Source organism: Cimex lectularius, unplaced genomic scaffold (genome assembly GCF_000648675.2).
Source record: "Cimex lectularius strain Harlan isolate CLEC.00 unplaced genomic scaffold, Clec_2.1 scaffold291, whole genome shotgun sequence".
NCBI lineage: Eukaryota > Metazoa > Arthropoda > Insecta > Hemiptera > Cimicidae > Cimex > Cimex lectularius.
This window is the reverse complement of record NW_019392878.1, coordinates 374,454-401,743: the sequence shown is the minus strand read 5'-3', so window position 1 is coordinate 401,743 and position 27,290 is coordinate 374,454. Positions and strand designations below refer to the sequence as shown.

General features: G+C 33.2%; 1 protein-coding gene across 3 annotated transcripts in view; it reads right to left on the bottom strand.

Moving 5' to 3' along the window:
- The window catches only part of LOC106670135 (ly6/PLAUR domain-containing protein 6B-like), a 255,955-nt gene that overhangs the window by 88,580 nt on the left and 140,085 nt on the right, over positions 1–27,290 (bottom strand). The window lies entirely within an intron of this gene.

Genomic DNA, 27,290 nt, shown 5'->3' with positions numbered 1-27,290 from the left:
TGGTTGAGGATGAGAGCAACCTGCATGACAATAATTATTCCCTTTTATTTAGAAATCCCGCTTTTCCATCGGATTACACGAACATATCACTGTTCTTCATCAAAATTATTTAAGCGTATTCAGTTCACAACCAGATTACCAAATTACTTAAGAACAGTAACAAACTAAATCCAACGCAGTGAGGCTTATGGAGACATTTTAGCATTTATACAGCACTGGATAAGCTAAGTGATCTCCGGAGGGGTGTTTTTTTTCTAGACCCAGTACACCCTGGAATCGAGGAATTGATTTCTACATGTTCCTTAATGTAATACATGTAATTGATCAAATAATTAGAAACGTAATTTTAAATTAGTCATTTCAAATTAATATGTGGCCAATGACATTACGAATTTTAATAATTATTATAATTTACAATTTATACATACATATTTCTGACGGAGTGTTGTGTGATTTATACAAATTCCAACGAAGCTCCATGATTTTATTGGATTAAACTATTATATTTCTTACACTGAGATTTGAATTTAGTTTTTACTGTTTAGTCAAATGTTGAATATTAAGTTATGGTAACGTTCTCGAAAAATTACAAGTAAAGTTAGTAGGTAAACTTTTTTTATTTCCCAAGACCAAGGAGGGTCACTTCTCGAAATGCCCTTTTCTACATACATATAGTTTAAGTTTTCACATTTCATTTAAAATTTTAATATAAGTACCAGCTGTTCACTTTTATTCCTAACTTTTAACTAGTTTCTTCAGATTTTCTGTTGCTCATATGTATTAAAGTTTTTTGTTATAACCCTTGGTATTTCTTTTATTTATGGAGAAATTTTTAGGCAAAAATCAATCTTGATGGATAATTGGAATAAAAATATTGTGAAAATGTGTTTCCAATTTAATATTTATTTCCTTATAAAAATAAACACATCATGTTTTAACATGTGTCTGTATTTCAATTACATGATTTTAAAATTATTATAAACTACTTTTTTCTAATTTCAAAACCTTTAAAATGTTAGTATGATCATATTTGGTTATAGTAAGTGTAATCATTGTTCCCGAGTTGTTGAAGCGTAGCTGCCAATAAAAAATAATTGCCCTTTTTTTAACATCTAACACTAAGCATATGAACCCATTTAGTTTCCAATATCCGGTTACAATAGATCAAGCTGTCCTACTCTTCCAAAAACCGTTTTTTTCTGGACATCTCTTCTCTCAGGCAGATTTCGGTTCGCATTCTCTTAAATTCCCGAATAATTGACATGCAAATTCCCGTTAGATCCGGCTTTAATCTAGAACAAAATCGTTTTTAGAAAAGGGAGATGGATGATCCAGCGATTAAACATGTTTATCCTCACATTAAAATTAAAACACTTTAATAAATAAACGATTAATAAAATGCAAGTATGAACGTCAGTCATAAAAAAAAACCGTTTATAAAACATGCATGTTCTAATTTAAATTTTTTGTTGTGAGCGTTTTCGATTGACATATTTCCCTTTTTTTATTTTTTATTTTCGTTAACTTGAGTTCGAAAGAGAACTTTGCGGCTTAACCCAAGTTCTACGTTAAGCAGTTTAGAGGATCGCCTTGTAATTCTAAAGTCAGCTAAAGTTAAATGTGTCTGAATGAGCATCGGTATTCAACACTGGATCATGTTTGTAGAAAAATTACGGACTGGAGAGTCATTAATTTTTAAATGTTGCTGCTTGTGAATGAAATTTTCTGTGAATTCGTTCCACCTGGAAAAAAACATGATTGCAAATCTTCCATAAAAATAATGCACTATTCTAACACTCTGACAAAGCAGATGTCGAAAATTTATTCATTTTTTAATAATAAAAAATATATATTCTTGTGTTTATTCTCGTCACCATGGTTTAATAATTTTCCAAGTTAACAAAAATGTAATATACACAAAATGATTATTATATTGTTTAAAATTATTTAGAAATCGTGAGATGCGGTCTGGTGTGATGTAGGTTTCAGAAAAACAGTTTCTATATCGTGCCAACGTTTCGATCTTTATTGAGATCATCTGCAGGGCCTGGGATTTACAAACATTGTTTACATTTAACAAATACATTTTGGATGTGGAAAAGTGAATTTATACAATGCAAAATATTTTTTTTATATATACAATCAATGTATTTCTACTCACTCAAAGTGTTTGTCTTCTGTGTAATTGTGCCATTCTTGCGTGTCGTTTTGGGTGAATGAGCGAGCAAAAACAGCAAAATTTTACTGGCACACTTCCAAAATGTATTTGTTAAATGTAAACAATGTTTATAAATCCCAGGCCTTGAAGATGAGCTCAATAAAGTTCGAAACGTTGGCACGATAAAGAAAATGTTTTTCTGAAACCTACATCACACCAGACCGCATCTCACGATTTCTAAATAATTATCGATTAACGGTCACTAATCACAACACTTATTGTTTAAATTGTACTTAATTTTGCTTATTTATTTTAACGTGACCGGAATTTGCTAAAGTTTCATAATCGGTTGAAGTGAAATTTTTGTTTCTTTGGTCTTTACTTTTTTTCCACATTGCCAAAGAGTTGTTTCCACGAGTATCGGAAAAGTGTTTTTCTTAAAATCCTGGAGTTGACAGGGCGTATTTACCCGCCTTAAGCATGATTTCAATTGACTAGGGCTTTTTTCAAAGCTTTCGAGTAATTCGTTTCGAACCGGGGCAAAGAATTCCAAAGTTAAAGCGTCCGACAATTTTCGAAATATTCGACAGAGAATCCGTTTTATTAATTTTACACGAAATAACCAAGTGAAACTTACGAGCTTTGATGTTTTGAAGGATGTGCTTTGCGAATTGGAATTTCGACTGGGCTCGTAAGTTATGGCCGGATTGTTTTTACAACGTTTTTCAATCAAGGCCCAGTAGGTTCCAGATGATTTAACTCCAACATACGAAATTATTGGCTTTAACAGACATTGGTTACCTCTGAATTTTTTATATATTTTTTATGAAGTATAAGCACTTTATAACATTGTAGTTGTCTTTATAATAACAATATATTTCATATAAATAACAATATGAGTACTTATGACTTCTCTTATGTAGATTATTAAAATAGAATCATCTGAAACTGGGTAAAAATATTTTACGAAGTACTTGTGATACTATTAAAATTTGTTATGGTTTTTTAAAATTTGAAACTTAATAAAAAATTATGTAATTTGAATGAAAATGATACCATAAGGAAAACAATAAAAAAGGCCCTTAAACCAGACATTTGAGATCATGGTCAAGTCCATTGGTATCTTTCAATAGATGCAAGTGAACGATTTTTTTCTCTCCTTATTTGTCTGATCTCTGCTAAGGGTTTGCCTAGAAGATGTTCGTTTCTTTTATGAGGTAGAATATTCTTCTGAAGGGTATCGTATCTAAATTTGTATGGCTCATAAACGGCTTTCCCAGGTGCCTTAGCCCTTTTCTAGATATTGCATAGCAGTTTCATATGTTCTGTCGATTCTGCCTCTTGTAGACATAATCGATACTGGTCATTTGTTGATAGTCCAATTTTTTAAACTGTGTGTTTTACTACACCTTGTCTTGTAATTCTATCAGTTTGAGTTGTAATTCTTCGGAAACAATGTTTTTTTTCGCTCCACCTAATGATTGTGTTTTTTAACTGCCTATGATTCCAATTAAAATGGGGCTATGGTTTATGCCACAAAATGGACATGGGTCTTGTTCCAAGGCTTTTCTTTTAGAATTGTATTTGTTGCCTCTTTGAAAGTAATTACATCACGACCTGGGGCCAACTTTAATGTTAAGATATTTGAAGATCGCAATTTTTTTCAGGAAATTTAGGCAGTTCTAGACAATTTTGGAAGTAGGCATGGAAATCCTTTAGAGCTGCCTGGCTGTCTGAAAGGAGTTATTATTGTTGATCGTCCAGAAGTGTATGATTTCATGCGTACATTTATCCATGTTTAGCAGTTTGGCTTGAAAAATGGCTGTGGTAGGGCTCAGGTCCATGTGGTGCTCAAAGTTATGCCTTACTTTGATGCCCAGGTTTTCCTTACCCTTTCACATCTTTGAGCCGTCCGAATGCCACAGAAGTCCTCTAGGTTTGCCTTATTGGTTAAACATTTCATATCAGCTCTCTTTTTCATTAATTATTTCGATTGGTTCAGCAGAATCTAATAATTTCTCTGATAGGTCAGAGAAGGTTTAAAGCTATTTCCGCTATTTTAACTTTGTCTAAGATGCGAGGTCCCTGAAGCTTTTTTTCCTCTCTCCTATGACACACACACACACACACACACACATATATATTTTTTTTAAGCAATGATGCTAAGGCATGTAATTCGTTGGATGTTTTGGAAAAATTGGTGATCATTGGACTAATATCAAACCATCAGGACATTTTTGGATATAGTTTTTAATTTCTTCCAGTTATTCGTGGGTATTGTGAGAGATATACACAATTCAGTTTAGACAGACAAAATAAAACAAGACATTTGTCAGCTAGCACCCAAAGCAATACACTGAAATATCATTTCCTTGTCATAATTTTTTACCAGGGTATTTCAAATATGAGGTTATATTAACCCTCGTAGTGCCGGTGTTTAAAAAAAAATTATAAGTATGTCAGGTTCGTATGCAGGGACGCTGGATTCGAACCCGAGACCCTAGCTTACAGTGATGAGCGCCGTGCCATAAACCGTTGCGGCCACCAATATTTTGGTTATTAATCGGAGTAACGATGTTCTTTTATTTTGTCCTAACAGTTTAAGTTATGATTTTTCCTTCTCGAAGGTGGGATAATAGGTCATCTCAAAAAAACAACAACAACCAGTTTTTCTTTCAATCCACAACGTTTGGGATTTATTTTAATCCTAATAATCCTCTTAATTTAACCTGAGGAAGGTTTAAAATAAATCCGAAACGTTGTGGATTGAAAGAAAAACAGATTGTTGTTGTTTTTTGAGATTACCTATTATGCCACCTTCGAGAAGGAAAAATCGTAAGTTATTAATTAGCTTTTGGTTTTTGTTTTTTGTTTGTTAATCATCTCAATCACCAAATATACAGAAAAAATATATTATGAGCTTATTGGCTTTTTTCAAAAATATCGTATTTCTAATTCTCGGACAGGTCCGACCTATCACCTATCACGTATCACACACCTGGCTGGTACAACCTTTGTCCCGACATCATCTACCACGACGTCACTGGAAAGTGGGTGCCAACCACGTAGGTGTCGGTCCTGATGTGACAAAAGAGAAAAAGGTAACGCAATAATATTATATTTTAATAGAATCTTTCAATTCTATCACTATTTTTTCAGTTTAGACCAAGAAACGAAGACAAGTGCCTCTACTCGCCAAATGCGACCAAAAAACGTCCTTTAAAAATCTATTCAAAACCCAACGGTAAAGGAGTAATTTCAGATTTTTTGTTCGACTTAAGTCCGCCGAATGGCTTATAAATTTCAGAAATTCAGACTGTAAAAAATTCTGATTTGTGCCACCTGAAACAATGTTAAATTTCCTGTAAGAAAACCTATTTCTATTGCAGAATTGATGAAAAAATTCTGCACATGAAAGTTTTTAAAAAAAATGTTGAAATTTGTAATTTTTTTTAAATGTTGAATAGGTAACTATAATAACTACAAACTCCTGGAGCTTTGAAAATGCCATCGAATGTTCTCCATTCAATTCGCTTCCAGCGGTTTACCCACCTTTATGGATTGCCCTTCTGGAAGTAACAAAACTTACAATTTGTTTTACACTAAAAAAAAAAAAAATTAAAAAAACTACTGGTGTAGATTAAGAGAGGAACGGGTTTCTTTATTATTCAATTCAACCAGTTTGCTTTATGCTATCAGCTGACAACATCCTCAAGTTGGTGATTTAAATTATGTCTTTATTTCCTAATGCACACCTTGCAGATATGCATTTCATTTACGGTTACTGCAACAGTAATGCTACTGCTGCAAAGAGAGAATTCGTTTTCCACATCGAGACGTTCCAGCAGATCGCAATTTCCAGCAACTTCAAAGGCTGAGGGAAACTGGTTCTTTCACTCGAAGAATGAGGAAAAATAATCAGCGAATCGATGTAGATGATGGGGTGTCCTTACAACAAATTTAACGTTCTTTCAGGTGGCACAAAACAGATTTTTCTAGAGTCAGTAATTCTGAATTTTGTAAGCAAGTGAACTGAATTGAAAAAAAAGTAAAAAACAAAAACTTGAAATTAATTTTTTATCAGTTAGATTTGGACAGGGGTTTGTAGGAAATATTTTTATTGCATATGGTGAGTAAAAAAACCTCCTGAAATTTTCGAGACTTATCGCCAGTCAGTTCCAACGACAGGGGAAGTAGGAACCTTTTTTCTGCAAACTAGGTAAACAATAATATATTGATAATTAGCTATTAATAGCAAATTTGATAATAAATAATAATATGAAACTTGCAAACAATGGCTGTCAGTATTTATTTTAATCTCTAAGTTAGCTATTTTATGTGTTCATTATGTTACATATTGACAAAAATTGCCTTCTTTCCAGCGATGTATAATTTGGCATGGTTTCATAAAGTTTAAACTGAGAAAATAGTGAGAGAAGTGAAAAATTCTATAAAATGTTGGGTTTATCAATATTTTGCTCTTTCTACAGCATTAGCATAATGTAGTTTCTTCTCTCTGTCTCACACATCAGTTAAAACATTTTAAATATTACAGAAAAAAGTATTCTAAAAATGCACATACCTGTACGCAGGTATGTAGTTTATGAGTTTTATAAAATAATTTTATAGGTCACATATGTTGAAAAATTCGAAGTAATTATGAAACAATCTTTAGAACAATAGTAGGTTTATTTCATTAATGGGGCCGGGAGCTTGTATTTAATTGTTTTTAGGCTAGTTGAATGGCTGCGATTCGCGGGGAGGACGGAACAAAACGGTTCAGAAATGTTAAGAGATCGAATAAGAGCTAATTATCTTATCTGGTCGTTAACGGCTAATGGATCGTGATATTTTGGGACAGCAAACAAAAGATCCACCTCTTTTCAGTACAACGGGAGGATTTTCCAACCATTAAACCAATGTGCCCATGTGACATGGGTTTATCTTGCGGATTTTCACCTCAATTGCAGGCATTGGGTCTTTTGCTAAGCTCACTGATTTAGCCTTCGTTTTCAACGATTTTCACTAACGAGAATGGTCCGTTTTTTGTTAATTACCCCATCCAATTTGTTTACAATATCCAATCCAATATAACAGCGTCGTGGTTTTTAATCTAACTGTTAATAGACTAAGCGATTTACACAATGCATATTTATTTAGTTTTATATTTGGTTTTGTATTCTGTCCAGTTGATTTCACGGCGCAAAGTTCTTCAGGCTTGCACGACTTGTGAGTATTGATGAGCTAGGGTATGTGAAAAGCCGTCATATAACTTAATTTCTATATCTTCCCTGGGTTAGCTGTCAGACGCGCTTAGGCTTTTCGTTATAATAATTTTTTATTATATAACCCGTCGAGGTGAACAGAAGGCAACTGATAACAGTAAAGCTAATAGAAATGATGAGTGGTGGAATGAGTGCGGTGTTCAATACTTTTAAAAAGAATTAAAAAAGTTCCTACTCACAATAAGTTGTTTTCCAACGATCCGGATTTCGAGCTTTTAGCTCATCATCAGGTTGAAGGAGTTCTAAAACCATGTCTCTCCACATGAATTGCAAAAATGAAACCGCCGATACCCCCGCCAAATCTACGTTCCAATGAGACGCTGGTTTTTAAAGCTGCTCATTTTTTAACGCGCAAAAAGCGAGAATTATAACACAAGTAAATATCATATTACTAAATACTGTAAGAAAATTAATAATAAATTAATGATTAAATGTAAAAAATAAAAATTAAATTAGAATAATACCTTAATAATACATTACTAAATTATAATAAAATTAATAACAATTAAATTAATTAATTTAATCATTTGCACGTTTAATATTATTTAATTAGATATTTAAAATGGGAGGTAGATCAAAATCTATTATATAATTAATGCATGTATCTCTATGTTCAATTTTAACTTTTTTAAGTTATATTGTTAAATACTGTAAGAAATTAATTATAAATCAGTGATTAAAGATAAAAGATAAACATTAAATTAGAATAATACCTTAATAATAGATTAGTACGTTATGATAAATATAATAACAATTATATTAATTAACTTAATTATTTGGACGATCAATACTATGAATTCAATTCTACTATTATGATATAGTACATATTTAAAATGATTCACATAAAGTTAATTTTTTTATTATTTTAACTAGCAATCTATAAATAAATATTTCTAGATATCGATTGTTTTTTTACTAAGATTTTTATAATTGCTAATTCTTTTTTAACTTTACGGTAAGGTTTACCACTTAACAGTAAAGTTCGTTGATCGTTTCGAGTGGGGAGCGGACAGGGACACTCTTGCGTTTGATTCGCTGCCGTTTTACGGTTTCATGGCCTATTCTTTAGCCCGAAAAACGCGCCTGCAGAGGCCCGATAGGCTCCACTATCAGCGGGTACCCAAAGCTATGCCACGGGGACCCACCAAACCGGGACATCCTTGCGAGTATATCTGGACTTAGCCGCTACGACCAAGTCCTCTGACGTCAAAAATGAAATAAACAGAAAGTGGCAGCGTCGACAAGCTCTTATACATACATTCTCATATATATACTCAGAAGAGTGATTCCACTCCTATCTTACCAATTGCCACCAAGCTGTCTCCCTTCCAAATGGCTTTACCTTCTCCTTCCTACAACTAAAATCTGGGGTGCCTCAAGGCTCTAGCACCTCTTCTATTTTTTTTCCCATTTATATCAATGATCTGCCCGACTCCATCCAGTCTTGTAACTATTACCTATATGCCGATGACTCTCAAATATACATATCCTTCCTCCCTTCTGATCTCCTCTCGGCCAATCTCAAGATCCAAAAAGACTTAAACTCTATCAACGAATGGACACATAAAAATTCCCTAGTCCTCAATCCGTCCAAATCTACCGCCATAATTATCGGGACCAGGCATCGCCTCAATTGCCCTCCCCAGCATCACACCTCCCATGCTACCTAACCATCACATTCCCTTCCCTCGTCGGTTAAAAACCTAAGAGTAGTCTTTGACCAAAACCTTTCCTGGCATCCTCACATTTCACAAATTTCCCTCCATTGTATTGCCTCCCTCAGCCTATTTCGTCGTTCCGGTTTCACTTACCTTTCTCCAACCGCACAAACTCCTTGTATCTTCCCTTATACTTCCCTCTTCGATTATAGCTGTGTGGCATACGGTGGTCTCTCGGAAGGAGGGAAAGCGCGATTGTATCGTATTATAAAATGTTGCGTAAGATTCGTGTTCGGCAACCCACGTAGGTCCCGGGTGTCGGGTTGGTATTCCCAACTTTCCTGGCTCTTCCCCTCCTTCCGTGAACAGTATTTCCTAGGTTGCTTTCTTTTCCAGTCCATCCACACTTACATCGCTCAATCCCTCCAATTCAACTCTTCACATCACACTCGTAACACCCGCTCATCCCCAATCGACCTTATCCTTCCGCAACATACAACCCATACCTTCAAAAGATCCTTTTTGACCCGAGCTCCTGAACTCTGGAACTCCCTTCCCCTTTCTATTCGTCACTCTGCCTGCTTTTCCTCCTTTAAATCTCACCTGTATAATCACCTCCTATCCCTCCAAGCAGAAACCTTACGTTAATATTTGATATTTTTGTTTAATATTCTTGTAATTTTCTCTTTTGGCCTGCCTTACTGGTATACATTGTGCCAAGATTTCTATCTCATTTTACTTTTAATTCATAGAAGAAACATCCTTTATTTATTTCAAGTATATTATTCTTATGGGACACCAGTCCCAGAAGAAAGTTATTTTTCTTCTTTCTTCTTCATAAAGAAAAGAGTTCTCTTTCTTTTAATGATTGGTACAAGGTCAGGCTTGTATGACCTATGCGTAGCCTCGTAAGTTTGACCATTTTCCTTAACCCAGCTGCCCTGGACTTAGGACAATTGCTAGTCTTTTTCTGGGGTGATTTCAAAGAAAGAATATGTAAATATACACCTGGCGGGACATTTATATATAAAATGCAGGTCAACAGCTTATTTGTTACTTCATTACGGGCCCTCTAAGGACGTTTTTACAAATAATTATATTTGGTTTTTCTACAATTTTCCCATTTCAAGGATAGATTTAACAAATCCATTTTGAGTTTCCATTGTGTTTTCTTGATATACCTAAGTGTAAGACAATACTCGTTTTAATGACAATATTATTGTAAAGCCGCGTGTTAAACTCGGCAGAAAGCAAATACAAAGAGCAAACAAATTGAATGCTATTGATCATATCGCATTTGACCTCCATGTTGACATGCGATTTATACCCATAATTGGCCTAATTTGTTGACTTTGATCGACCCAATCGTTCCTTTTAATGTATTACTTATTCCAGTGACGTTAGAAGTTTGTTTGCCTCCACTTTATCCCGTCTTGAGAACTCAATTGATATAACTGATTAAATTTTAATTGAAGAAAACTTTAATAAACGGCGGCTAAATATTTTCTCTATCTGCTTATATTTTGATCCTTTCTTATTCAATTTTTTTAAACTTTTAAATTATCTTATTTCAGATATTTCAATTAATTATTCATTTTTACCTAAATCCTTGGTAGAGATGAAAAAGTTAGTGTCACTAGTGGGATTCGAACACACAACGTTCGGCTCTAACCACTTGAGCTACCGTGACTTCTGGACGGTACTAACTTATTCATCTCAACCAAGGACTTAGGTAAAAATGAATAATTAATCGAAATAATTATGGTCAATAAATATGGTCAATTATGACTGGTGCACATAATCTACATAATGGATTAATATTCTTGCAGATACTTTTACCAATTTTTTAATATGAAATGTAAAAATGTATATATTTATTTTAATGAAATTAATGTTTAAATTGATGAGGTGGATAAAATGGAATATCACTGAATTGCAAATTATAGATACTTTGCTGTAAGTGCCAGTTTAAACAAACGCAAGAGTGAAAAAGTTAACTTTCAGCAAAGATAAAGCACGATCTGAATATAGAACACCATTCGAGTATTCTTCTCGTGCTGATAAAACTCTTCATTTGTTTCTTCATCTTTTGAAACTTTAACACGACGAATCGGATCAACCCTGGGAATATATTTTTAAAAGAATTTAAAAGTACGAGCGCTTATGTAACGCGAAATGTTCAAAAGTCCTCCGAGTTCATAAACAATTACGTTCTATTATTCGGACATTTTTTAGATGTTCAAATTTGTACATTTAATAATAAGTAATTTTATTTAATTAATTTTCTTAATTTGGAACATGAGGGTTTAAAGATTTTGACATCAAGAAACATTAAATATTTGTCCATATGGTAATATAACAACGATAAAGAAATGGTCATCTAAATTAAATTAAACGGTATATTACAATTTGAATTCATATCTTCTGTAGTTAAAACGCAGTTTTTAAAAATAATGGATTAGGAGGACTGGACAGTGGTATGCTTTTTATTGGACTAATTTTAAAGGTAGAGAAATTCCTACGTATCAAAATCAAGTTGATTAGTGGTTCTTGGACAATCTGAATCGTAGAATAGGAATCATCCGTACCGGGCTAAGAATAGGCCATGCGGGGTTGACACAGACTGACACATCTGGGCAAGCCATCGTATGTGGCACGTAGAAAAATGTTGCTCAATGTGTCTCACTAAATGAAATGGTGTCAGCACTTGGTTTTATATAGAGAGCGCGTAGGAATTCCGTTCGATATGAGAATGGGGCTTGAGCACGGCAGGTCTTTAAGTCATCTGTATTTCGTTAGGTTGGGATAATTGGGTTATTGACTCCAGCCCCCGCTCCATTTTCCAATTTTGATCCATCTGTAAGCCCGCTATTAATTTCAGGGTTTTTACATGTACATTTAAAAATACTTAATCTTAGCAGTTATTGACAATTTTCATATTGTGTAAACTAATGAATAAGTTTATGAAGTGACCCGCATAAAATGAAACCCTGATTAGTTATGTTGAACATTTAAAATATATAATAATGAAAAAATTATATTATCTGAAAAAACAAAATTATCTTACTGACTGATACTATACCATCTTTTCTGAATCAATTAAAATTAGGCGTCACTGTATTTGAGCCTTCGAAGTTATGCGTTAATTAACGAGTTTAGGGCTAATTACGCAGGAGTAAAGTTCCCCAGAGTGAATAATAGATCTATTTTTTCGTGTTATAAACTCTCTCTCAAATAAAACGTCAAAAAGAAAAAGAAAATGGAGGAATTAACAAACCCAGTTCTGAAAGCTCCGAAACAACAGATTTTATGTAAGGTTTTTTTGTTGATACAAAGGACAAGATATCATTGACATTATTATTAATACATAAAACATTCATTTAATCTTTTAACCTATCGTAAGTTTAAGTGTACAAAATAAACGTAAAATAAAAAAATAAAAAATATATTAAATTCACTATTTTTCGTGGTCCGCTTGACCAATTAATATCATTCATTAAAAATATATTTCTATTAATTATTTAAAAAAAATTTTAAGCATCTGACGACGTGTTACGCGTTAGGGTGAATCCCCTTCACATGATGCAAAACTCGTATCCTTGCGAGTGTAAAATAAAAATAAGAAAAAATATTTATGCCACAAACTCAATTTAATTAAACGGAAAAGACAAAAATTGGGACCTGATCCAAATAAATTATAACAAAACCTTTAAAAAAAATAAATGTATTCAGATTTGAAAAAAAAATGTGATCTTTGACATACGCAACTAACTCCTTGCCATTTACATAAAAAGAGCAGGTGTCTTCAAAGAAAATTGAGAGAGTCCTTCCTCGTCCTTTCGTAGCTCAGCTCGCACTCCCCGATCCCCCTTTAGGGGATTAGCTTATCCTTTGAGATAAGCTCCATTTAAAAATATTGTTATAGACGTTAACAACTATTTACCTTTTAACTATTTTACTAAAGTTTTTTTTTAATTTAAAAAAACACACGGGGATGGTTTTGCGCGACATGGATAAGGCATTTGATACGGTTTGGCACAAAGGTATTGTCTATAGGTTTATAAAAGACAAATTCCCAAGCTACATTGTTAGAGTAATACATAGCTATCTACAAAAAAGGGCATTCAGGGTAACCTCCAATGAAATTGTCTCGCCACTATGGAAAATTCCCGCTGGAGTCCCAAAAGGTTCGGTTCCAGGGCCAACCTTGTTCAATATATTTATGAATGCACTTCCTAGGCTAGACTGTGAAATAGCTATGTATGCTGATGGCATAGCAATATACTGTTCATCATGGAAGGAAAGTGCTATTACTAACAAATTGAACCGAACGTTCATAGGATCGTTAGGTTTTGCCACAGATCGAAACACTAGTTAAACACAACAAAGACTGAGGCAATTCTATTCACAAAACGACAACCTATACATAGGGAATTTTTAAGAATCGGTGACTCAAATGTTCCTTGCCCAACAGTGTTCAATACCATGGTTTACACCTCGATAGCAAGCTTAACATTGGTACCAGCCCTTGTAAAAAGGTAGATAAAGGGAAGTGTGCTATCAACACTCTGTTTCCTTTAATATATTATGCAGGGTGGGCGACCAAGACCCGAGGGGTTAAATGCCTGGGTAGACTTGTACCCCATCCCTAAAAGGTCCAAGACTTGGTCGGCTCACGTGTCCTGCTAAACCTCTTGGACTTGTTCACAAACCCCAAGATTTTGGACCATTTTATCTCGGGGAGTGATTTGGTGATATCCGCTCCTTCAAAGATTTCAAATCTAGACGTAGCATATCTATCATACTCCGCGAGATAGTGCCTTGCCGTTTCTTCTTTTATTTCGGAAAACGGCAAAAAGGATCTGGTAGAATACCCGTTACGGAGAGGTGTCTTCTCAATGGGAAGTGGCCCGTCAGAATGCCTAACAGCCTCCTAATTCCTTCCTTGAGTTAGAAAATAGCCATTTCGATTCTGCTGGTTTGATCACCTTAACAAACTCTTTCGATTGCCTGTGTCCGGGGGATAAATTCGACTCCCTAAGGAATTGTTTCATGCACCAGTTTTTAATACTCTCTTTCGCTGTGCACATAGAGTGAGGTAAACCGGTTGTGGTCCGACAAACGCAGTATTAGAGCCTTCTTTGGCCAGGCTGTCCACCTCTTCATTGCCACAGTTCTCGTTATGAGCTGGTATCCATATGAAGGTTAACCTATTCTCTTACCTGGTAGTAATCCTGTTAATAGTTCAACGGTTTCCTCTACCAGCCTAGATGTTGATAACTCTTTTCGTAACTGGCCTGACTGTCGGAAAAATTGATGGCCCAGACCTCCGCCTGAACGACTGAGGTGTTATTACCAAGAGGGGAGGAGATGCTGATCCCTAATTTAGGTATATGTATGTATTCCAGCACCGCTTCCCTTGTCCTTAATGAGTGAGCCATCGGTGAAGCAGTCTAGGCTACGATGGTCATCATCCGCACTATAGTTATAATCACAGGGACTAACTACCTGAAAGTGCTTTTTCCCTAAATGTGTTTTCACCTTTTTATCGCTAACGCCCGATATCCCATACATTAAGGATGATATCAAAAGGATCAGTAACTACTTTTATGAACGTAGCGCTGAGAGTACAAATATGACAGTAAAGAATGTAGGAAACTATAACCTCAACAAAAATTGGAAACACAGGAGGATCAACTCATTTTAGTATGACTGCTTTGTATATTTATTCACTGTGATATTATTTATTAAATTGTTAAGTTTACTGTTTATATATTTATTTATTTACCAAATTAGTAAATGTCAGACTATGATTTAATTGCTTGTTTATTAACTTATTTATGAAATTAGCTAATATTAAAGAAATGTGTTGTTTATCAAACTTATCTATTGTACATATGTAGTCAATGACTTATGATTTCTAATTTATAATGTATGTAATTATTTGTAACTTCCCTATTTATTAATGTATTCGTTCTGCAAGTTGTTTTTAGTATAATCTTCACCACTGTTCTTATTTCTCTAGGCCAAATCAACAAATAAATATACTTAAGCCCTCTGCCACAAGGATGTATAATGTTCTAGACATTTCCCCTTGTAGTCACTTTGTACAAAATGTATGTAAAAGTATCTAATAAATAAATTCGAAACTAATGCCAAGAAGATTAGTCACAAATTGTCATTTTCTAATGTTAAATAGGATAGATTCGTTCCGTGAACTGTGTACAAACTGACTGGCAATTAAGCCCTACGCTTCGTATTCCGTTTAAATCTACAATATACAACATACACAAATTTTCTTCCTAAAAAAGCGTTAAATTTTAGAGAAGGATAATTGTTAAATTGTATACTCATATTTTACTCAATATTTAATTTAAAAAAAATCCTTTTACAAGTAATATGTAAAAAGAGAATGGAAAACTGCTGGGCTCGAAAATATAGAAATAACCCTGCCAAATTGTGGCAGGTTAAGAAAGAAGTCAGTCCCTCGTCAACATAGAGCGGTTCGAAAAGGGAAAAGGCCATACTGACAAGACTACGCATAGGTCGTACAAGAATAACGCACAGGCAACTTCTGCCCGGAAAGCAACCGCGTAGGACCCGTTATGTAAGGATAGAATAACGTTTGAGCCCCTCTTCAATTGTAGAAGGCTTGATGTTTATAGACAGTATTTTGCATATCATCGGACTTGTGCGTAGTCTTGAGGCACGGCAGCGGGCACAGATCGCTGTTCCGGTATCTCAGGGCTATAGGGATTTTTAAATGTATATAGTGTTATGTGTTTGTGTTGTGTCTGTGTTTGACTTTATGTTAATTTTTTGGAATGAATGTAATTTATTAGCATGAAAGGAAGGGATGATATAACCCCGCCCCGAGGAATATCGAGTACTCTGGGGGAGTGAATGTGACCAGACATATATGTTTGTGGTGATTTATATATATGTNGTGTGTGCGTGTGCGTGTGTGTGCTGTATGTTTTGTTTCTATTCTGTATTTGACAACCTGAGGTACAAACGAGAGACTAACATTCTAGAATATAACGTAGTTTATATTTGAAAACAGAGAGTCAGTAACCAGATCGAGACGCTCAAATGGCTGCAGTTTAAAACAAAATATGCGCGAAAGAAAAGAAAATAAGGAAAACACGCAGAGGGCCGGCGATGACTTCAGCTGTTTGTCGGCCCATGAACTTCACACTAATGTATACAAGCAGTATGAATAAGCATCTAAAATTTAACGTTTCCTTTAATTGAAACACTGATTAAATCTCCGATCAAAAAGCAATTACTGTTGATCGCAAAGCTATAACAAGAAAAATTATCATTAAATACAACTCTGGATTTCATTGATGTCTTGGAAAATGTTATTCCAACATTGAAGTTGTCCTCCAAATCTAAATACCTTGCTTATAAAATGTATATCGATAAACAATAAAATATTAGTCCAAAAGGTATGTTTACTCCAACAATCGTTAAAATATTACAAAAGAATTGGTTATTATTTTTGTAATAAAAAAACATGTTTTCATTATTACAAAAAAGATAACGAAAGCACACTCACTTTTCACAGCTTTTCAGAGGATATATCTACTTTATCAGGATGTCGTAAACGATTTCTAATGACGGTTAACAAATATAATGTTTTATTCGTAATAGTAAAAATGATGACTTCAACCATAATAAATTATGTCCACATTTACCAAGGGCGGAAGAAGAGATAGATGAAAATTGACGAAGGTACTTTATTCCTTTAATTGGCCTTATCCATTATGAATCAAATTTTTTATAATATTGCAGGCTGATATCAATTGATTGATTGATTTTATAAAGTTTTCCGGGGATCTGAGTGAGCTAGTTACCAAATTGATTTGTCTCTTTACACCTGAATTAAGGTACACAGAAACATGGTAACGACAGAAATTTCCAAATATGGGTAATAAGATGAAAAATATACGAATTTCATACCAGTCGAGTTATTACTTTTTTCTCGCAGTATTTTATTATTTTATTAACAACTGGTTCGTCTCATCCATTTAATAAAAAATAACACCTTGTGTTTTTGATTAGTTCAAATGATTCTGTCACATTCGTGCATGTTAAACATTCTAGAAGATCAGTGTTATGCATCTAGTTCTATCTTACTGGGAAATTTAACTTCAGGTATAAAGTTAAACTTTTATCGCTTTTGCAAGCATATTGTTTGTGAACTTCTTGTGTCAATCTATTATAATCGGTACATCAGTATTTTTAATTACAATACTCTTGCATGAACGATGCCTACTATAAAATTGCAATAACATTTTAAACAAATTATTTACCTCAAAAAGTACGTCTTATTGTAAAATATTAAATGTTAGTTATAACGCTGTTTTGAGAAAGTAAACGGGGATTATATGCTACCATTTTATTATTAAATATACTATGAAAATCTTAAAATGTACATTACGTTTTTGAACGTAGCTGGGATACGTTTTTTCGGTGTAGAAATCATACAGTTGTCTTTGAGTAATATTGTCTTTTTATTACAAGGTTCGTCCGTAGTGTCTGTATTTAAATTATCTGTAATTTTCGTCAGTATAATTTTAAGCTTTATCGATAGTTTTGCTGCTACTCCCTCTTATCTATGATGGGTATACGACCGACTGCATTCTACCGCAGGTGATATTAACACCATGTTATCGGTTATTATGGATGGCTGCTTTGCCTTGTTTTTCTCTCGTAACGTTATTCCTAAAAACAATTCGTTTTTGCAACTTAGGCATTATTTACTAATTACGCTTGTGGTTCTTTACTACCTGTATACTTACTAACAGTTTGTCATACTTTCCCCCAAAATATGAAACCCCAGAATATCGGCGTTATCGAACTAACCGTGAAATATTTCAGATAACTCAAAGACAGCTAAAATATAATTATTCAGAAATAGTGAGATGCGGTCTTGTGTGATGTAGGTTTCAGAAAAACATTTTCTTTATCGTGCCAACGTTTCGATCTTTATTGAGATCATCTTCAGGGCCTGGGATTTACAAACATTGTTTACCTTTAATAAATACATTTAGGATGTGGAAACGTGAATTTATACAATGCAAAATATATTTTTTATATTCAAACAAAGTATTTCTACTCACTCAAAATGTTTGTCTTCTGTGTAGAAATACTTTGATTGAATATAAAAAATATATTTTGCATTGGATAATTTCACTTTTCCACATCCTAAATGTATTTGTTAAATGTAAACAATGTTTGTAAATCCCAGGCCCTGAAGATGATCTCAATAAAGATCGAAACGTTGGCACGATAAAAAAATTGTTTTTCTGAAACCTACATCACACCAGACCGCATCTCACGATTTCTGAATAATTATAGATTAACGGTCACTATCACCACAGTTAAAGGAATTTGATCGGATGAGAGTATAAAATTCTTCTGAAGAAATACTAATGATCCATAAGATACGATATGGTAAAGAAGGCTGTTAGTAAACTGTTCGTAGTGAAGAAGCTGCTAAAGGTGGAAAATGAAAAGTTGCGTAGAGTAATCATTGTCGAAAGACTTCTTTAAAAAAATGCTAGAAATGTTTGAATCCGAAACCCGTTATAATATATTTTTTATGGATTAAACGTTTTAGACATTTCACTAGTTTTCGTGGTCCGGTTGACCAATTAATATCTTTCAATTAATTAATGTTTTTAGTTGAAATAAAAAAGTCGCCGAGAATCAAATAGATTACACGACATTTGAAAAATGGCAAAAAGGAGGGAAAATTCAAAAGGTGGGGTTCAAAAGTTTGTGTCCAAGTGGATCGAGGTCACGATAGCTCAAGTGGTAGAGCAGCGGCGTATCTAGCCAAAGATCGTGGGTTCGAATCCCGCTCGTGACACTGACTGTTTTAGCCAATTTCGACCTAACTACCTTGATCGTTAATTCTAGCGCATCCCCTCTTGCCAAACAGATGCGAATATTAAAATTTGTCAGAAAATTGAATAACACAAGTTTCCGCAAAAAACAAGACCATCATGAAGACATTTGGTACTTTGCAGATAATTCATATGTTCGGGAATCACAGTTTACTTGCGTTATTTATATTTGTAGCTGGAAAACATATAGTAGTTGTTCATAAACTGATTTTTGACACAAAGTATTGATGTTATATATATATANATTTTTTTTTTGGAGAGAGAATAATTTAAACTGAGTCAGCGTGGAATTTGTCCTGTTACTTTAGAAGATATTGAGAAACTTCTTGACAATTCTGACCAACATTTGTTTATTACATATGTCTAAAGTACTGCTTTCTTGCCGTCTTTAATAATTCCATTGCGTAAACCCAACAACTCAGTGTCTGCCACAGATGAATGAAGGAGGAGCACGTAGCTGGGGATGTTCGTCTCAGTTATTACCACATCATAGGGATTATAATGTTCCAGGAGTTGCTATTTAGTAATACTTATTTACTCTGCATACATAAATGCAATTTGTCATCATTTGGAGCAGCAATGTTGATGATGATAATTGCTTTTATAATATTTTAAATATTGTATATTGGTGATGTAAAGGATCCACGGTCCATTTTAGCCGGTGAAAGATTGTCTTATGGTTTCTTTCATATAGTGAGACAAAAAAATTCATCACTACAGTAGGCAAATATATTATGCATTATCTATTAGAGTGTTTCTTGCTTTATTTATGTTTGTAACTGGAAAACAATGCATATATTAGTTGTTCATTAACTTGTTTGACACAACATATTGGTTGTTCAATTAATTAATCTTTTTATTAAGGTATTGCTTGAAATTAAAAAGTTAGTGTCGCAAGCGGGATTCGAACCCACGACCTTTGGCTCAATAAGCCTCTGGTATAACCACTTGAGCTATCTTGACTTGACTCACTCGGACACTTCCCATCTCAACCTTCAACCTTTCGAATTTTCCATTCCAACCAAAATCCAACGTATATGTACATAAAACAGCAATATATCACTGGCACTCTCAACACGACACACAAGAATGGCACAATTACGAACAAAACAAGCACTTTGTGTAAGTAAAAATACTTCGATTGAATAGAAAATTTTTTTTTTTGCGTTGTATAAATTAACTTTTTTTCCGCATCCTACATGTATTTGTAAAATTTAAACAATGTTTATAAATCCCAGGCCCTGAAGATGATCTCAATAAAGACCGAAACGTTGGCAGACAAAGAAAATGTTTTTCTAAAACCTTCGTCACACCAGACCGCATCTCACGATCTCCGAATAATTATATTAGAAGTTGTACAGCTATGATTGAAGTGGTTAATTGGAATTCATTCCGGTTTATAAGTAATCACAGCCTAACTAGTATTATTATGCTAAATACATTTTCCATGTATTATGGCAAATTATAGACCAATTTATCGTCGTTTTCTCTCATTAGCTGGTTCAACAAAATCAATACGTGAATGTGTATGTTCACTCTATAAACATGTTTTGATGTTTGAAGAATAAATTGGCTTACCTTATAAACTTCTTATTGTTCTTAGTAGAAAGTAAAATAATTGAGATTTCGATATGTTTGAGAAGGATGAGATAAATATACAATAAATAGAAATATTGTGTTTTATGCAAAATAACCTGTGTTGTGGGGCTGTACTTTTCCGTTCGTGTATTCCATCTTGTGGTAATAATTTACTAATAACATTGATTCACATGATTAGCTTCGCGAATGACATTAATTTGTACAAAATAAATGTTTGATAGTGAGAGTTGGTGTAAAAATACTACCTGTGAATTATGTTAATTAATTTTGCAAGGATTAAAATAATTTTATAAAAGTCCTTAAAAATAAGAAGTAATATATTTATTGTGGGATCGTGTCCCTTTGGAATAATACAATGGTGAAATTGGATAGAAATTCCGCTAATCAAAAAGTACAAAATAGGACGAAGTGAAAACTGCATAAAACCATATAACTTCTTGGGGGGAACAATCACATGAAAATAAATGCATACAAATCAAATAAACTGACAAACAGATTAAAATTAAAATTACATTACAATTTATGTAAAAAGTTCAGGAAATGGCTCTATTTGAAGGAAGAGGTGATTAAGTAGGAGGGATTTGAAGAAATTAAGAGAGCCGGCTTGACGAATAGAATGAGGGCGGAGTTCCAGAGTTTGGCCGATCATCAAGGATCTTCCGAAAAAGTGGGTTTTGTGTTGGGGGAGAATAAGGTCACTGGGGGGCGGATGTTTCTGAAGAAGTGGTGAGGGGGTTTGAATTCAGGGATTGGATGATGTACCGAGGTATGAAAACGATGAAAAAGGAAGGAGCCTAAGAAATACTGAAATCTGAAGGAAGGGAAGAGCTAGAAAAGATCCGAATACAGACGAGACACCCGGGACCCCCGGAGGTTGCCGAACACGAATCTGACACAGCAGTTCACGATGCGCTTCAGGCGCCTGCTCCGCCTCTCCGAGAGACTCATGTAAGCCACACGACTGTAATCGATGAAAGGAAAGAAAACTTAGTATTTTAAGTTCTTCAATGTTTTTGATGTGGATGGGTTTGTTATTTACGATGAGAGAAGGGATATTGGGGAGGGATTTAAGGATTAAGGCCGAGGATTGAAACGGATAGAGGTTGAGCGAATTCTTATGGGCTCATTCATTAAATGAATTAAGGTCGCCCTGAATCTTTAGGATTGCCAAGAGTCCAAGGGATGGAAGGATAGATAAATTTGGGACTAGTCTGCATAAAGGTGTTAATTAAAGTCTTGTATGGAGTCGAAAAGGTCGTTAATGTATATACTAAAAAGGATGCGAGGTGGCAGAGCCTTAGGGAACCACATATTTTAATGGGAGGTGGTGGATGTACGTCCGTTGGGACTAGTAACTGCTTGGAGACAATTGTTGAGGAGTGGAACTAACGTAGAGTATTATTGGAGAAGGAATGCTTGAGTTTGGCTATGAGTGATGGGTGGGCGATGGAATGAAGGCTTTGGAAAAGTCAAGGAGAATTAATATAGTAAATCTCCGTTGGTCCATTGCGAGGTAGACATCACTCCTGATTTTGGTGTGGGCGGACTGCGTGAAGCAACCTTGGCGAAAGCCCGGTTGGAGAGGATTAAAAAGATATGAATGTTTTAGGTACCTGGAGGCTTGGGCGACTAACCTAGGAGAGGGACTAACCTCTCGAGAGGTTTGGAGAGATAAAAAAATTAATAAGAATAACACTATTAATATAAAAAGTTACGTTCAAAGGGTTTTCAATTAGCAACGTAGAAATTAGTTTTCCAGTGAGCTATTTTGTTTTTTAGAGGCGAAAAATCCTAGATTTATAGAATAATATAGTACCAGTATAATTTGTTTATAAAATCAAATATACAATTGAAACAGAATGCTAAAAACAAAAAACATAAATTAGGCGTATTTTTTTTAAATAAAAGAACGAATATTTTGACTCCTTGTCATAAATGCTGACTCACAAGTTTCACATGGCAGCCATTGGTAAATTGCTGTTGAGCTGGATTGATTCTTTTCTGATTGATAGATCTTCTTTTTTTGACGCGGTAACATTAGGAACTGGAGTCCCTCATAAATCACATTTGTGCTCATTCTTGTTTAATGTTTCTTTCATGACGTCGCTAATAAAATTAAATTTCTAAAGAGGCTTTATTGGCTGATCTAAAAATCTACAAATGCATCTTTTCATTTAGTGTTCGTTTGCTGTTATGAAAAGATATTTCTGCTTTCCATGACTAGTACACTCTCAAGAGGCTTTCGATTAATCTTCACATATATCATTACCTTTCTTTTTCTGCAAAAAACGTTCCTTTCTTCTTTTCGGACCATGTATTTCACATCAAGACCACAGTTGATGTCCTTCTTAAGGAAGCGCTCTTGATTACTGAATTGAGAGTGGTCTTTAAAAAGGAGTGTATCTTTGAGGATCATCATTCATACATGAATAAAGCATACATGGGTAAAAAATTCGATTTCATCAAACGTTAGACTTCATAAAGTTTCTACGATAAGACTATTGTATCAGACTTTAAGACAATTATTGAATGGAATGATTTAATTTGGTATGCTAAGTACAAAATCTATTCAAATGTTTTAGAAAGTCTTCAGAAAAAACATTCTACCTAAATATGTGATGTTTAGTGACCGTTAGTTAATTTGTTGATGATTCGGAGATCGTTAGATGCGGTCTGGTGTGACGTACCAACGTTTCCGTCTTTATTGAGATCATCTTCAGGGCCTTGGATTAATAAACATTGTTTAAATGTTACAAATACTTCTAGGATATGAGAAAAAACGTACATACAAAATAAATGTATTTGTAAAATGTAAACAATGTTTATAATCCCAGGCCCTGAAGATGATCTCAATAAAGACCGAAACGTTGGCAGACAAAGAAAATGTTTTTCTAAAACCTACGTCACACCAGACCGCATCTCACGTTCTCCGAATCATCAACAAATTAACTAACGGTCACTAAACATCACATATTTAGTTAGAAGGTTTTTTCTGAAGAATTTCTAAAACATTTGAATAGATTTTGTACTTAGCATACCAAATTAAATTGAGATCATCTTCAGGGCTTGGGATTAATAAACATTGTTTAAATTTTACAAATACAGGTAGGATGTGAAAAAAATGCTAGGAAATTTTAGATTAAACAATCATGAATTTATACCATGCTAGAATAATTTAGATTCAAAAATTAATTTATACAATGCTAGAAAATTTTAGATTACAAAAACATGAATTTATACAATGCTAGACAATTTTAGATAAAATAAAATAAATTTATACAAAGCTACAAAATTTTAGATGAAAAAAATGAATTTATACAATTCTAGAAAATTTGAGATTAAAAAAATGAATTTATACAATGCTAGAAAATTTTAGATTAAAAAAATGAATTTACACATTGCTAGAAAATTTTAGAATTAAAAAAATTTATACAAAGCTAGAAAATTTTATATTTAAAAAATGAATTTATGCAGTGCTAGATAATTTTACATAAAAAAATGAATTTATACAATGCTAGAAAATTTTAGATTAAAAAAATATTATACAATGCTAGAAAATATTAGTTTAAAAAAATGAATTTATACAATTCTAGAACATTTTAGAATTAAAAAATGAATTTATGCAGTGCTAGATAATTTTTGATAAAAAAATGAATTTATACAATGCTAGAAAATTTTAGATTAAAAAAAATGAATTTATACAATTCTAGAACATTTTAGAATTAAAAAATGAATTTATGCAGTGCTAGATAATTTTAGATAAAAAAATGAATTTATACAATGCTAGACAATTTTAGATTAAAAAAATGAATTTATAAAATGCTAGAAAATTTTAGAATTAAAAAAAATTATACAACGCTAGAAAATTTTAGATTAAAAACGAATTTATACAATGCTAGAAAATTTTAGATTAAAAAAAATATTTTACAATGATAGAAAATTTTAGATTAAAATCGAATTTATACAATGCTAGCAAATTTTAGATTCATTCAAAATAATTGTACTCACTCAAAGTGTGTTGTTTTCCGTGTAGATGTGTCGTTCTTGTCTGTCGTGTTGAGAGTGCCAGAGAGATATTGCTGTTTTATGTTTATATACGTTGGATTTTGAAGAGGTGGGGAGGGAAGTCGGTAATAGAAACACATTTTTATATGAGGAGTCGGCTTCCTTGAAATCCTCCTGATTATTTTCTCAGGTTAATATTGACGGGATAATTTAGGAAAGGAAGGGCAAATTGTTGAATAATTAGACTGATGTTTTATATGTGGAATGTGATGATTTTTGTATATATTGTATTATATGTTTTGTGTGATGTGATGATGATATATGTATGTTATCGACATTGAATTTGATTAATGCTATTAGCGTAACTGCGACTGAGTTTACATGTGTTCTGTGATTGCTGCTGTGTTTATCCCTGTTGATGTAAACAATTTCTAAAAAGTTATGTTTGTGTTTGTTTTGTTCTGGGTGTAATATTTTTGGATTGCTGAAAAATGTTTTTCTAAAACTTACGCCACATCAGACTGCATCCCACGTCCTTCGAATAATTACTTCTAACTAAAATTACCTAATAGTAGATATGGCCTTAACTACGAATTCAGCGGTCATAGACGCATTGAATATGGCCTCCATGATTCCTTAGTCCTTGTCGTCGTGCTGCTTTTTCGGTGCAACGAACTTAATGGTTTTATTGATGCTTCTGACATTTCTTCACAACTCAGCTTACGGCTGCCTAGTCGGAGTTTGCGAGTGTCTGAACGGTTCTATATTTCCTTTTGCAGGACCAATCCCTCATATACGAATTGTGTTTATAGAATTGCCCGTTTTTTGAATGTGTCAACCATTGATCTATTTGTTGACAAGTGGCCTTTAGAAGAAATATATTTGAATTTTTTTAGAATAGAATGAATGCTACTTGAATTGAAATTGAAATGATGCTCATTTTATTCTTTGATTTTCCTTTTTTTATTACACCTGGGTTTTCGACTGTCATCATGTTTCTTTCTTTTTTATAAAATGTTTTTACTTATTGGTCTTAGTACTAGTTTTACATTTTGACTGTTCTTTTTGGAATTACCTGCCCGTGTGAACTGCATGATAAATAAATGAAATTCAGAAATATAAGGATAAAAATAATTGTATAAAACGTTTTTTTAAAGACATATACTTTGCTTTTGTACAGTTTTTGATCAATTTCTGATTAAATAATATTTTTTGTAAACATAATGTAACGTGTAAGTAAATAGATTTTGGTGAATTTCTTTGGTAAAAATTTGTTAAATAACAAATTTGACCCTTTAACCTTTAAACGCGGGCGAGATGTAACTGATCCTGAACGTATTGATTTTTAATTAGAGTGAAAAGTTTTCAAAAGAAACGATTATTAAAATTTTAATTTTTTTAATTTACTAAAATGAGAGAATACTGGAAATACTGAAAATTACAAAACTGTAAATCAAATAATTTAATATTTTGCGAATCATAAGTGAATATGAACATTCTAAGAAAATAAAAGAGTTTATATTTGGCGACAAAAAGGGGCTTCAGCTGTTATTTATTTGATAAAAAAATAAACACGGGCATTTAATTAAAATGTGATTTAAGCTGGAAGACTTTACTCTTTCATCATTTTCAGCTTGTCATGCTGAAACGTAAAAGGGAGTCACACATAACCCAGGTTAAACATAAAAGGAAGTAAATTCAGTGTGTTTACTTTCTTCAAACTTGCAGGCATTTAATTTCAATCCAATTTCCATTCAAAATTCTCACATTCAACCCAACTCGCTGCAAAAAACGTTCATAATTTATTCTATTCAGGATTGTTGTAATCGGGATAATTTAAAAAAGAACGTATTTTTTAAGTTATGGTTTCAAATTTAGGGAATTTACGGTTGACAGTAGACAGAGAACAGAGAGATGATTTTTAAACATATGACTACAATAGAATTCATTAAGAAAAGGTTTTATAACATAATGTTCTCTATTCCGTTGATTGAATCTATGTATGATTAAATATTTCAGGTAATTGGAAAACAGAAAACGCCATAAAATTTTGAAATCATAAACAAAACGTTTATTTTCACTCTTTGTTTTTCTTTCAGCTAATAAATTGCACATCTTTTTTTGACATCAATTTCATTCAAGTTTCTCAAATAGCTTAAAAGTGAATACTTAATGAAATAATTATGTTTTTCTAAGTATAATTTTAATCTGCACTTAAAGACTTGGAATGAGAGTTTTGGCCCTTTTGGTTTCACAGCAAATTTTCATGACATCAATTAATACCGGAGCTGGGTTTCATTTAACGTGCTTAAAAGCAACAAGAGGCCATTACTTTTCAGCTGAAAGCTTTGAAAGGATTAATTCTGAAAAGTATTATTTTATTTCTTTTTGTAGGGAAACGAATTTACCCTGCACTTTAATAAAAATAAGGATAAAGTGAGATTACTATATGTTGAAATATAAGTGATAGAAACATGGTGAACCTTTGATCAGTGTGAATAATTGATTTAATTATGATAGTATATATTGTATAATTACATAAAATTCTTTTAAAAATTATTTTTCATTTTAGTTTGTATTACATTTGCACCCGTGTGCGCAAACACACGCGCATATGACTACAGTTGTATCACCGTAATCGAAATACCGAAAAATTCTCTCAAAAAAT